Source organism: Plodia interpunctella, chromosome 11 (assembly GCF_027563975.2).
Source record: "Plodia interpunctella isolate USDA-ARS_2022_Savannah chromosome 11, ilPloInte3.2, whole genome shotgun sequence".
Lineage (NCBI taxonomy): Eukaryota > Metazoa > Arthropoda > Insecta > Lepidoptera > Pyralidae > Plodia > Plodia interpunctella.
Genome location: NC_071304.1, coordinates 9,153,449 through 9,167,549, shown reverse-complemented (window position 1 = coordinate 9,167,549; position 14,101 = coordinate 9,153,449). Strand labels below are relative to the sequence as shown.

General features: G+C 34.4%; 1 protein-coding gene across 1 annotated transcript in view; it reads left to right on the top strand.

Moving 5' to 3' along the window:
* LOC128673357 (uncharacterized) overlaps positions 1-14,101 on the top strand; it is a 34,099-nt gene that overhangs the window by 1,084 nt on the left and 18,914 nt on the right. The window lies entirely within an intron of this gene.

Below are 14,101 nucleotides of genomic sequence, written 5' to 3'. Positions count from 1 at the left end.
TTATTATCGTTTGAAACTAGATAGGGATTAACTTTGATGTTAATAATGAAGAAATTGTTTTTGAAGTTTCTATATTTTTTATTCAAATTGACAGATTCAAAAAGCGTTTTTCAGCTATTCCCCACTGCTGGGAGAGAGCTTCAAAAATATTGATTATTCTATAAATAACTTATTAGAAGGAAAATAAAAATTTAAATCAACTAAATAAAAAGACTTACATAATAATGATTGCTTACTACTTAGTTGTCTAGCGATAACAGTAAATGACGTACCTATACCTTGACATGTACCTATTACTTAACCTGAATATCTATCTAGACACTGATTGTCTATCTAGTATATCTATACTGGAGACCTAGATAAAAATAAATTACTAGATACAATTGGTTCGATCAGCTGATCGTCCGCTTTATTGTTTAATTCCTAAAATTACATTTTATTTTTATCTGTGAATGAAAATAGAATGTCATTTTGAGAAAATTTAAAAATGTAATTTTTAATCGCCAAAAATAATTTCGTCCAGCAAACTTTAGGTTTGTCTTAACCAATATGCAGATTTTGACGTTTATGTGCAAGCACAGAATAAATTACTTTCATTTTTTAATAAATTTTGTTGCGAATGCATAGAAGTCGAGTGTTCCATTTTAGAAAATATTTTAATTCTTTGCATGCCTTGTAGTTAGTTGCCAATCTTTTGTTTCGACGATATCAAAGTAGCCTATTAGCAATGTAAATTAATGATGAATGATGCGAATATCAATAGGTAAGTAGGTATTGCTGAATGATACCTACATATTAATTAGATAGTTTACAAAAACGTCAAAGTTGTAATTAGCTTGTTACTGCACCTAACATGTCCTATCAATCTATCGTCGGTTGACTGTAAAAGATTTCTGAGGTGTCTACAGTTCAAAGAAACACTGTTCACGTTTCACACTCAACGAATCTCCTTGAAATTTTGGATACATGTAGTTTGAAGTATGAAAAAGGATATAGGGTACCTGTCATCCCGGAAAAATAACATACGCGGGCGAAGACGCGGGCAAAAGCTTGTTTGTATATAAGTTATTCAATTTTACTTTCAAAAATTTTAAATATAGAATTGTTTATATAACGAATGTTAATAATAGTTCATTGGTTGATTGATCGGACAATTCAAACATTGATTGGATGTGATAGATCGATGTCACTTGAGCTCTTTATGGGTCACAGGACAGGAATCACTAGGTTCTATATTATACTCATGTAAATGAGTCTTGAGAGTTCTTCGCTTCGTTCCCGTCTACCATCCCGTCCTATTTGGGATAACAGTTTTATGTTACCTACTTGCATTACGTCGAAATACGTCCAGATCTCGCATGAAAAAGTAGAAAATTTTGAAATGCAAATAAGTTTTCACAAATATCACGCAATATACCTAAGTACACTATATATATGTATATATAAGTACACTAGCTTCAAATTAGGGCTTTTTTCTTACCACGGGTCCACGGTTATATCACAAAATTTAATTTGTATCATTCCAGGTTATATTCTATTCGTGTACCTACCATATTTTGTCTTCACAATCGTATATATTCACTTCACAAGCCGTCGAGTAGATTTTGCGTGAAATAGTCGCAAGCCTTTCGCCATTATTTATAATAGGATAACTTTTTGACTTCAGAATAAATGGATTTGAACGAATATTTTATTTATTTTCGACAATTAGTAATCTGGAAGATTGCTTTCATGTTAGGACTCGTACGAAAAAAATGTAGACGTTTTTACTGACTGTACCGGCAGCTCAGTAGTTTCTCTCGATGGTAAAACTTTCCCCAAGTCTAGGTGCCCATACAAACACGTACATACATAATTCGTATTGTATGTGATTTATATCTTTGTCTGCAATCAATATTAGTCATTCAATGTGTGTATTTGGAATGAGACTGATTTATATATTCATAATATAATATTATAAAATGTCACTCCGAAATGCTTTGGTAAATGTGGCCGTCCAAATCAAAAGCGACCTTATGGCGGCTGGCACTTAGGTCTATATTGCCGTAGTTCGAATACAAAACAACGGCAATAATGGCGTAAGTGCCCGGCGCCATAAGGTCCCTTTTGATTTGGACGACAACAAATATTTGCATTAATCAGAAACTTGGGAAATATTGGGAGTAAACCCATTTCCGGCTCCTGGAGACATATTTTTCAATACTTATGACACGACATGTGACATTAAGTGGCAGCTCCACATTGTCGCCGAACTCGGACACATGCCGACACGAATGCGTGAACATTGCGTAGTTATAGTATGAGTGCTTTTATTTACCGCAATGAAACCCAGCAATGTATACAGAATCCGCCAAAATTTGGCGAACAGAGGGGTTAGTGCGGGTTAGCATTTCACTTCTCACCATCGAATCGATTCGAAGTGAGACGCAGCGAACCAATCACATTGTGGTGTGGTTGTCGGCGCGTCACAATGGCGCAAGTTAAATGCAAACCCGCACTAACCCCTCTGTTCTACGACAGAGTCGAGCCGGCATGAACGAAAGTCCATATCGTGACGAATCTTACTTCATCTCTAGGTCAGGGTACGTGTGAATGACCTCTGTTATGTACCTACGGTGAATCAGATTCTAATTCACACGATAAGTTTTGTTAGTAAGTAATTTTGTAAGTAGGTAGTTATTTTGTGACTAACATTTAACACAGCGCTGAAAATCACAGAAAACACCAGTATTTATCAATTTCAATCTTTTAAAATAGGTAAGTAGGTATAATTAACATTTTGTGTCACATGTGATCATAAAATATTATAATTTGTATGTAATGGAGAAGGCAATGGCAAAACACTCCGCCAAGACAGTTGTTATGTGTGTTTAATTCCACGTAATGACCACGACCCTCAGCCATGAGGAGTATCCTCATGGCTAACCTTGTAAAACGTAAAAAATTCAAACCAAGTAAATTTTACTTGGTTTGAAATCATGCATGTGTAATACCTATACAAGTGTAATTTCCAGAAAACAGGTTATTGTACAATAGTAATTAGCAAAACAAGTAAAGGATATTAATTGTGTTTGCTCATTATCTCACTAGAACAAAGACTAATCTTACGATTACAGTGATATGGAGATAAGAAAATTATAAGATATGTCATTCATTGTGAGAGTTGTGGAAGGCGAATTTGTCATTAAAGTGCTCCTTTTTTTGCAAAGATTTGGCATCACAGATTGAAGAAGCATTGGCTAAATAAATTTGACTAATGGTTTAACTGTCATTGAATCGTTCCGGAACATTGTTACGTTTTAAAATAAGATATATCTGGAAGAAGGCATGTTGATATGTGGAAGATACTCGAGTAGAAGACCAAGAACTCATATAAAAGTGTCCTACTAAAATGTATCAAAGAAAACGATTTTTGTCTAGCAATTTTGTAATACGCGTGTGAATCTCTCTCGTACATTTGAGTATTTTCCCGGTTCTTAACGCCGCCATAGAGCGTTGGAGCCAAGGATCCACTTTTCTACTGTTTTTCCTCTATCACAAGGTCTACGGCATTCCTAGTTGTCAGACTATTGGCACGCATATTATCCTCTCTTGTCTTTTCGGTCAGGCAGGGCTAGGCGGGAGCGGTACAGCCAGACATTTTGTTCTCTACGTAATTTGCTGGTTTAAGCAAGAAGAAGTTATTAAGTAAAATTAAGTAAGTACTTATCTAATCTAAGGGTATATTAGGAACAATTTGAGTTTCATTCTAAGCATAGGTACATCTTTATCCTTACACTAGATGTTGACCGAGGCTTCGCTCCCGTGGGAATTTTGAGATAAAATATACCTTAGATAATGTGCCTTTCTAATGGTGAAAGAATTTTTAAAATCGGTTCGGTAGTTTCGGCGATTACCCGCCTCATACATACAAAATCTCAAAGTCACAAACGCTTCCCTCTTTATAATTAGTATAGATTTATAACAAAGTCTGCCTATTCGCTATAAACTTAAAACTACAGATTTTCATGCAGTTTTCACCAATAGATAGATAATTTATTAGGTTTTCACCCGAGCGAAGCCGGAAGGGGCCGCTAGTTACATAATAGTGTACATTTCGAAATGAGTCTAGACGAATTGTATCATATTAGCATAACGGACTGTAAATACAAAAGAGCTGACACCGACCCTTCGCGGCCCTCTGAAATTTCACGGTATGAGACATTTTTGTGTCATGGTCGAATCTTAATAGTCATTTAGGGAGATCTTATTGTGCTTACGTAGCATAATATGATGTACTTGATTTGTACTTGTAGGTTGATCAATGTAACGGTTTTTGAGCTGAATTGAAATTGTTTCTCATTCGAAGTTCAAGTTCACAATATTGTCAACTTCGATTAATCAGCCGTGATTCTGAATGTTTTCTCGGTAAATCTGAGCGTTTTCTCGGTTTATTCCCCCGCCGCTGAGCGTTGGAGCCTTGCGTCCGCTTTTCTAGTTTTTCATCTCCACTTCGTTCGATCTTGGACTTGAACTTTGGAGCAGTCACAGTAGGCACCCACGGGTATCTCATAGAGTAACACAATGATGCTTTTAGGCGACTTGAATAATATAACACACTATAAAAAAAGACAATTTAAATTGAAATATTATAATATATTATTACGAGTACATTAAATGTCGATGACTGATGATGACTAACACTGATTCAAATTCAAAATTCTTTATTCAATTTAGGATGATATACATCACTTATTGACGTCAAAAATTACTTAAACTAAGTCTACTATCGGCTTCCAAAGCGCAGGTGAAGAAGAAGCGGCGCAACAAACTTCACCGCAGCCTTTTCTGCAAGGACGTCAATGAACAAATATAGGTCCTATACATATATTAAAAATATATATATGATATATGTTCATATTCAATTATTTGCCAACTAAGCGTACAATTTATTTAAAATTATTACAAGTAGGTACTTGTAATTTAATTACCTTGTAATATGCGCCTAGATCGAATGATTTGAATGAATTATATTAAAATTCTACAAACTACAATTCTTATAATACACGGTCGTGCGTTTGCGAACCGAGAGGAGAACGGGATCTCTCTGTGTTTTATTTAGATATCCAGGACGAATCCAGGGCTATTGAAAGTATAATGAAATAGGCACTTACGTTTTTGTAATAGGCTTATTAAAGCCATTTTACAATGTCAATGACATAATGATTACATGAGATTGCTCAACACACTTGTGTCAACAATACTGTCTCTCAATTCCGACTGACAAATATTGTATTATGTATTGTATTACATATTTGTTTTACGTAAAAGTGTTCAAGTAGTGTTGTGTATGGAGATAATTTTGGAAGGACAGCAAAGTGACATTTTTATAACACCAACCCAAGGTATGTTACCTATACGCAGTGTTTCCTGTACAATAATTTCCTGGTTATGTCACTAAAAGAAATGTGTTTCAGAGTATTCGGCAATTTTTCAATTATAGATCAATAATACTTTAAAAAATAGAGGTTCAACTTCAATTGAAAAAGTTCGACGAAGTACATATTTATAAAATTAACGATTTACACCAACATGACGGAAATGTTTTTTAAAGAGAAAATTTTGCAAAACCTGTACAATAATAGCTCAATAAAACAATAACTAATTTTTGGTTCTAATAAATAAATAAATAATAAATATATTAGGACAAATCACACAGATTGAGCCAGCCCCAAAGTAAGTTCGAGATTTGTGTTATGGGATACAACTCAACGATACTATATTTTATAAAAAATACATATATAGATAAACATCCAAGACCCGGGCCAATCAGAAAAATATCATTTTCCATCATGACCCGACCGGGGATCGAACCCGGGACCTCTCGGTTCAGTGGCAAGCACTTTACCACTGCGCCACCGAGGTCGTCAATAATATCACAATTAGGTAATGATAATCTAGTAATTATGCGTAATTTTAGAATTGCACTTAATATGTTTAAAACTTTATCATAATAACCAGCATCACAACGAATAAATTCGGCTTAAACATTACTGCATCTTTATCTTATCTAACAAGGTCATAAAGATAGTGTAACACGATATTTTAGCACAGTGTCTGTCGGTCTGCGTAAATAATGCCTCTCTGCTATGATTCCAGATTAAATGAATTCCAATTTTAAGATATATAGGTGTATAAGTTACCTACTTACATATATTGAATTTCCAATGTAATGAGAATTCTGAATCCGATCCTGGAATGAGATTTTTTTTAAGCAATTTGATTAGATAGGCATTTGACTGTAGCGTTGTGGCGATTAGAATGGTTAATTCAATGAAAAAGAACTTCTTTAAACACAAATAACTGTCGAAAATTACTCACAATCATCGAGTTTAATAACGGTTTCCACACCTTTCATTATTGTCACTAAAATAATGACGATTGTATTAAAATTGATATTTAATCGTTAATTTTGTATTGTGTTTAAGTGGCAGTGACGATGTCAAGGCATTTGTTGAAATCGGTCTTATTCTTTCCACAGAATACAAAAAAAACTACACTTCTGACGTATATTTGAAGCGTTGGTTGGCCTAGTGGTTAATACCGTCCGCCTGTGATCGAAAGGTCCCAAGTTCGAATCCTACTCGTGCCACATGAATTTGTGTAGTACTAATCTGACTAATGTATAGCACCTATACATATACTTTACATCGACCACCACTTGCCTTCCGGTGAAGGAAAACATCGTGAGGAAACCTGCACACTGGTGGGCGGTTTAGTTCACTAGTGCATATGCGACTACCTGCCACTAGATGGCGTAAATAGTTCTAATAGTCATGTCAGATGCATTTAGGCGACTTGAATAAAATCTGACACTAGTGTTCGCAATAACACACTCGATATGATGATGACTGATGAAATGAAACAGATGACAACAAAGTAAAAGACCACAAATAAATAAGCCCCCAGCTGTTTTATAAATATACCCGCGTTGAAAAATCAACAACCGATGGAGCCGATATCGTCATCGGGTAAAAATATCCACCGTGCGTCTGGACTTCCATTGGATTTGGATATTTTCAATTGTGAGAGTTGCGTCTCGGTCTCCCGTTGATTCATAAATAAAATGTGTTTATAGGGTTATTCATAGCTAGCGGCGGCCCGCGGTGATATACCTATTTTAAAATAAGTGATTCTTTAAAAAAAAATTGCTTACGTTTTTAGTAGTGCCATCCGACATTTGACGGCCTCAGTGGCGCAGTGGTAAAGCTCTTGGCACTGAATCGAGAGGTCCCGGGTTCGATCCACGGTCGGTCAATAATATTATACATATGTTATATTATAACTATTACTTAGTCTTAATTATACACAGAAATCAAAATTAAAAATTAAGTTTGTCCTTTTGTATCAACCAGCTTAATGTTAGTACAGTCAACAGCACATCAAGTTACCCTGCACGAACCTCTATGGCCCGGTAATAGCGGCGAGTTTGCAATGTATTTCGGTAGGTTGATGTGCTGTTGACTGTACCTTCCAAGAAAACTTGTCTTTTTATTATAGTTAGGTATTACGATACGATACATAGGCGCCATAAGTATTGTAACCGGTTATGGGTACAGCTACATTCATGCCAAGCACTTTTTAGCATTTGACTGCTGTAATAATAAAAACAAGTTGGAAAAATAAAAAAAAAAATCGGTATTTTCCGTTTCAGCTAACATAATATAATATGTTGCGAAGGCACATTTTGTGATCATATTTTATAATAAAACTAGCTTTTGCCCACAACTTCGTATGTGAGTAAAAATCCGTTTCCCGTGGGAATTTCAGGAAATCCCTTCTTAGTGCTCCCCTACATTGTCCTAAGAACTTAGCTTTCTTCACCCAGTAGTTTCGGCTGTGCGTTGTCTGTCAATCAGTCACTCAGTAACGCAATAGTTTTATATATATATAGATTAGTTATACATAGCAACAACTATCCATATGTTGAACGCGTTCGTTCGGGACCACATAACGTAAAATATACACATATTATCGCACTAAAGGCGAAAGTTTGTCAGTATGTTTGTTACTTCTTCACGCTCAAACGGCTGACTAATTTTTTATGAAATTTTCGTACAAACTTAACTTCACCCAAAATTCTAGTCATTTCATTTTTGAAAAAAAAAACAGCCTATGCTTGAACGAAGATCTTTAACTACACGCATACAAAATTTCATCAAAATCGGTGCAGGGGTTTAGCCACACAGGTAATACAGACACACAAACATAATTTTGCATTTATCATACTAGTATGGATTTCGTTTCGGATGGGTAAAAACATAAGAATAGAACTATTAAAATATTATAATCATATTCTAATATATTTAATCATATTATAATAACAAAATAATTAATTGTTCACCTTAAAACGAGAGTCGGTCGTTACCAAGATTTCGACCTGGAATTAACACTATCTGAAAATATCGTTATAGATGCCATTTACAGCGGTAGTGTTAATTCCAGGTCAAAATCTTACTGTCTTAGTGATGAACAAAATACAAAGCTATGAAAATTATTACACAAAAAATAACAATTATCTTAGCAGCCCAGGAAAGAGTGGTAACAAGTCAAAAGTTCACTATACTAATGCAACTTATCGTGTTGTTTATATAAGATAAATGTTGGCGCCAAGCTATCGTCAAAATATCGCAAAAACTAATTTGATAACGTTAATAATAATTTGTTGAGGTCAAATGTCTTACTGCTTTGATCCGATGTCGCCAACCTGTATTCCCGACTTGAAAAGTGAGAATGTGAATGTTTGACTTAGATAGTAAAGCTATAAAAATATAAAGTTATATTCTCAAAGAAGGATGACTTCGGACAGGCAGTCGTAAAAACTCCAAAAATTTTAGGATTATGAAATTACGCTGCTTTGCGGCGTTTCGGCCGCGAATGTGAAAATGCGTGAATGAGATATATATATATATATATATATATATATATATATAGAGAAGAAGGTTGTATTTTGAACGACTTCCGATTACTTTTTTTGCTATTGCAAATAGAGTTGCCAAGGTTGGTAAAATTAATTGATAAACACCCAGTGTGCCCAGCCAACAGGAGATATTGCTTTTATTTAATTTCTTTAATTTATTGACATTAAATATAAATATATTAGGACAAATCACACAGATTGAGCTAGCCCCAAAGTAAGTTCGAGACACACACGAGATACACTTCTTTTGAGCTTTAAATACTTTGTCAACCCCTGTGGCGTTTCCCCAGAAGATGATACCGTATGTTAAAGTAGAAAGAAAGAAAGAAAGAAAGAAAGAAAGAAAACATTTATTTGCCAAAAACATGAGTACAAATAGTCAAAATGAATTAGACCTACACGTTTTACCGAATATAGGTATGCAAATATAATTAAATAAAGAGGAGCATGCTATCCACTACAAATCCAAAACAAACTATAATGAACTATAATGTACTATACTAGCCCTAAATTCTATCCGAGTCTATCATTAAAGAAATCATTTAAAGTATAATAACATTTATCAGTTAATAAAGACTTGAGGTGCTTTTTAAATAGATTTAAATTTAAGCTTTTATATTGATTTGGAATTTTGTTGTAAATTTTCGGTGCCATACATACTATGCTATTACCGAGTAAAGCAGTTTTTGATGGGTGCATGCATAATCGATAGATATCTCAAACAGAGATATAACATATCCATGGTATGTGGTTAACAGAGCACTTTGATCAGCAACCTTTTTTAACATGTACAGTGCATGTGTACAGGAGAATGTGTTCAATTTTTTGCAAACATATTCAATGTGCGTCCCCCATGCCATAGTTTTATCAATATGTAACCCCAAAAATTTAATAGTCGTGAGTTCTTCGATGGATATACCCGAGTGTTGAATATTTATATTTACGTGATTTTTATTAATTCTCTGGCTAAATGACATACATTTTGTTTTATTTAAATTAATTAAAAGATTATTATTGATTAACCATTGAATGATGGAATTTAATGTCATATTTATTTCGGTCAAATAAGTTTCCGTATTATTACATTCAAAAATTATAGTGTAATATAACTATCATCAGCAAATAGAATCCTCGACTGATTTATGGATTTAGGAAAATCGTTTATATAAATTAGGAACAAAAGTGGTCCTAACACGCTTCCTTGAGGAACTCCATATTTTATTTCTTTTACAGTCATCTGATGTGTACGTTTTTTATTGCCTAGTTCTTGTACATAATCTTTTTATCTGTGTCACTTGTGCTCTATTATTTAAATATGATTTTAAAAGACTAAATACATTGCCCCTTACTCCATACTTATATAATTTGTCAATTAATAAATCATGATCCACTAAATCGAATGCTGTGGTCATATCCATATATAATGCGCAGACTTGCTTGCCTTTGTCAACACATTTTATTATTTTTGATAAAAATTCATGAAAAATATTAATTTGGCTAAATTAAAATTTTTATTTTTCCTAAAACCGTACTGTTCTTTACAAAACAAATTATTATTTTCAAAGAAGGCATACAGTGCATCATACATATAACATATTCAATAATTTTTGAAAATATCGGTATCAATGCTCTAGTTGCCTATAAAATTGCATTTTTTCACGATCCTCTCTCTTGAACAAAGGATTAACTAACGTCAATTTCAAAGCAGTGCGAAATACTCCTTTTTCAATACTTTTTCAGTATAGTTTTCATCGACCGCCACTTGCTTCCGGTGAAGGAAAACATCGTGAGGAAACCTGCACACTTGTCGATTATTAACTTGTGTGTGAAATGGAGAAGGCAATGGCAAACCACTCCATTAACAATGCCCAGAAAGTTGTTATGTGTGTTACATTGCACGTAATGACCACGAACCTCAGCCACGAGGATTACGACTATGAAGAAGAGGTAGTTTGAAGTACGGAGAAGGACATATGGCACTTTTAATCGCGGAAAAATAACTGCTCCCGTGGGAAATCACGCGGGCGGAGCCGCGGGCAAAAGCTAACAATAAGATAAACAAGAAGGTATATACATATATATTTAGGTAATTTTATCTAAAGTGAAGTGACCCTTTAGTGAAGTGCGCTAAAGAGTGCATCAAGGTGTTTTAAGACGTGACCTTTCCTTACTTCTATAAAGACATATAACGATAAAAAATATTATGTTTCAATATGAATAGAGTGCAGCTCCACTCGATAATAAAATATGGATCAAAATGTATATTACTATCATCCTTATGCCTACTTTTACAATTTATTTGTAACCAAATTTATTTATTTACAAAATATTGTAAAAATCTATGGTAGGTATTATATTTTTTCTCCATTTCTAAGTAGTGTGTTTGTAGCATTCATTTTTGAGAGAAACAATACAAAAGCAAGTTTATTAAAAAAATACCTTTTGCCCGCAGCTTCGCCCGCGTGAATTTCATAGCAAAATCTCAGTAAGTCAAGTCAAAATCCAAGAAAGTCTTTTTTTATCGCGTACTCTGTAAGACTGGTAAACATATGTGATTCAAATTCGCATTTTTTCTCATCTTTTTGCCACATGCTTTTATTGTCGTTAGAGAGATCTTGTCGCATTCAACTCGTGACATCAATATCGTGCTGTAAAACGATATGGGAGTTCCCTTGGCTGGAGCCGATCCTGAGTGCACTATCAGATCGTGCTTATTATAACTAATATCGATTAATTTCCAAGATTTGATTAGAGACAGACAAAAATAGGTGAAAGTAATGTTTGTACAATAAAAAAATGACGAGAAAAGTGCCCGTGAAAAATAATTTCTGAAGATGATCTTCATGGGATTAGTAGGTACTACGAAGTACTTATTAAATCCATGGATGATTTATTCTCCAAACGCTATTGTTTGCGTCAATTAGTGAATGATTACTAAAATCGATGAATGATGACACGATGTTTGAAGACAGAAGCAAGAATGCAAACAATTGACTTATACAAACATAGATTTTAAACATAGAATTTGCGCGATTTGCATTATTCTAGTCTTCAAAAAAATAAAATGGAAAAATACCGGGAGTGAACCCATCAATTTTATTAATGACGTGATTTTATTTATATCTCTTACCATTTTTTTAATAGCCTGTATTTTGTGTCCCACTGCTGGGCAAAGGCCTCCCCTTCTGTCTTCCAAAGGTCTCTATTCTGAGCCATTTGTTGCCAACCACGCCGAAACCTGTCGAAATCATCCCGCCATCTAGTTCGTGGCGACTATTCTAGACTTACTATTTAATAATCGTTGTATTTCACTATGTGTTAATCCAAGGTTTCAGCCAATTTTCATAATAAGTGACCCAGCCGTTTAAGAGTGAAGAAGCAACAAAACATACTCACAAACTTTCGCCTTTATAATCATTAGTGGGTTTTAGCTACTGCACAAAAGCTAAGCATTATTTAAGTCCGCCTATTGTACAGTCAATACATCAACCTACCCAAATTTAATACAATCTCGACGATATTACCTCGCAATAGAGGCTCATCCAAGGATCCAGGGTAACTTGATGTGCTTTTGACAGTTCTTATAAAAATAAATAAGTACTTACAAATAGGCGGCGACTAACAGTTTGACTGAAATTGTGACGTGACTACATCATTGTTCACAAGTTCCATATTTTTTTGGTAACGTTTATACACGAGATAAATTAAATCCACTATTCTATTTGACATTTATATATATAAAAAAAAAACTAAATTACTACAATAGCCTATTGCTTTTAATTAACGAAAAAAATTAACAAAACGGTTAGGTACTCACACATCACTATTTGAATTCGTTATCTTAAGATCTGAATTCCTTAGTAAAAGCATGATGTCCAATTGTGTGCGTTTGTTATTTTTATCCATCCATATACTGTGGTCTGAACTGTTTCAATTAATATAACGAGTTTGTGCGCGCGCATCACTAGTAGGTACCTACCCAATTGTTTCAGATCAATTGTTAGAATTGTCTTGGGGCAAATATGTTTACAGCTTTTGTATTCTTTGACGAGTGAATTTAATTTTTCACCAATTAAGTAATTAACCGTTAACCTTTGGAGGTGAAACTTCTTTTTAATGAGCACTAGAAAGGAATTTCGAAAACTCAAATACGCATAAAGAATATATCTGCAATGTTGTACGTTACCTAATTGGGTGTGTTGAATACCTAACCGTCAGTTAGCGTACAAACTACATATTTTGCCAAATTGTTAAGTGGTAGTAATGCCAGTGATTCGATGAATTTGGTCGATGAGATCAAACTATATACTACTAGTTCAGCTAAGAGCAGCATAATCGTCAAAATCTCGAATATTTCTGACACCCTATTTTCAGATCGTAGGGCGTAAGTTGGCATTGGTAATATTGGTATGACACGATAAGGTTGCAGGCGTCCCTAGGCTGTGGTGATTTGCCAATTTTTTCAACTTATCAACCAAACATTATCATTCTATTTGATATTGGCAAAAACTGTAGTTCGTTTTCTACTGTGAGACAAACACAACTGAACTAGGTGTCTAAGGAACTCCCTGGACACCTGGTTCAGGCGCCACATCTCCGGAACTATAATTTATTTTCTTTTTAATGTTGTGGAGACAAAAACATTTGTTTGCCCTTTATAGACAGGCCTTATGTCTGTCTATGACGTCCAAGACACGTGCAGTCTCAAAACCCGTGTTTACTGGAGTTTGCCAGGGAGTGACGCAGGCGTCGCTCGCGATTCTTCTATTTTGATACGACCTTCATGACATCTGAATCCCCGGATCTTTAGCCAGAGGATGTCGTTGAAGCGAGCGATTGACCTCTTAATTATTTTAAGCTTTTATGCTTTAAAATTATGAGTACTGACAAGAATCTACATTCAAGGATAATCCTAAATAATATTATAAATGCGAAAGTAAGTTGGTTTGTTGGCTCTTCATGTACCTACTAGGTATCTACTAAATTTTGCATACATGTAGTTGAAGTACGGACAAGGAAAAGGACATATTTACACCGGACATATAGGCAACTTTATTTGTATTTGCACAATGGGAGGTAAAATACCAATTCAATGACAATGATTACAAAATTTCTTCATAATTCATAACATACACTGAGCAG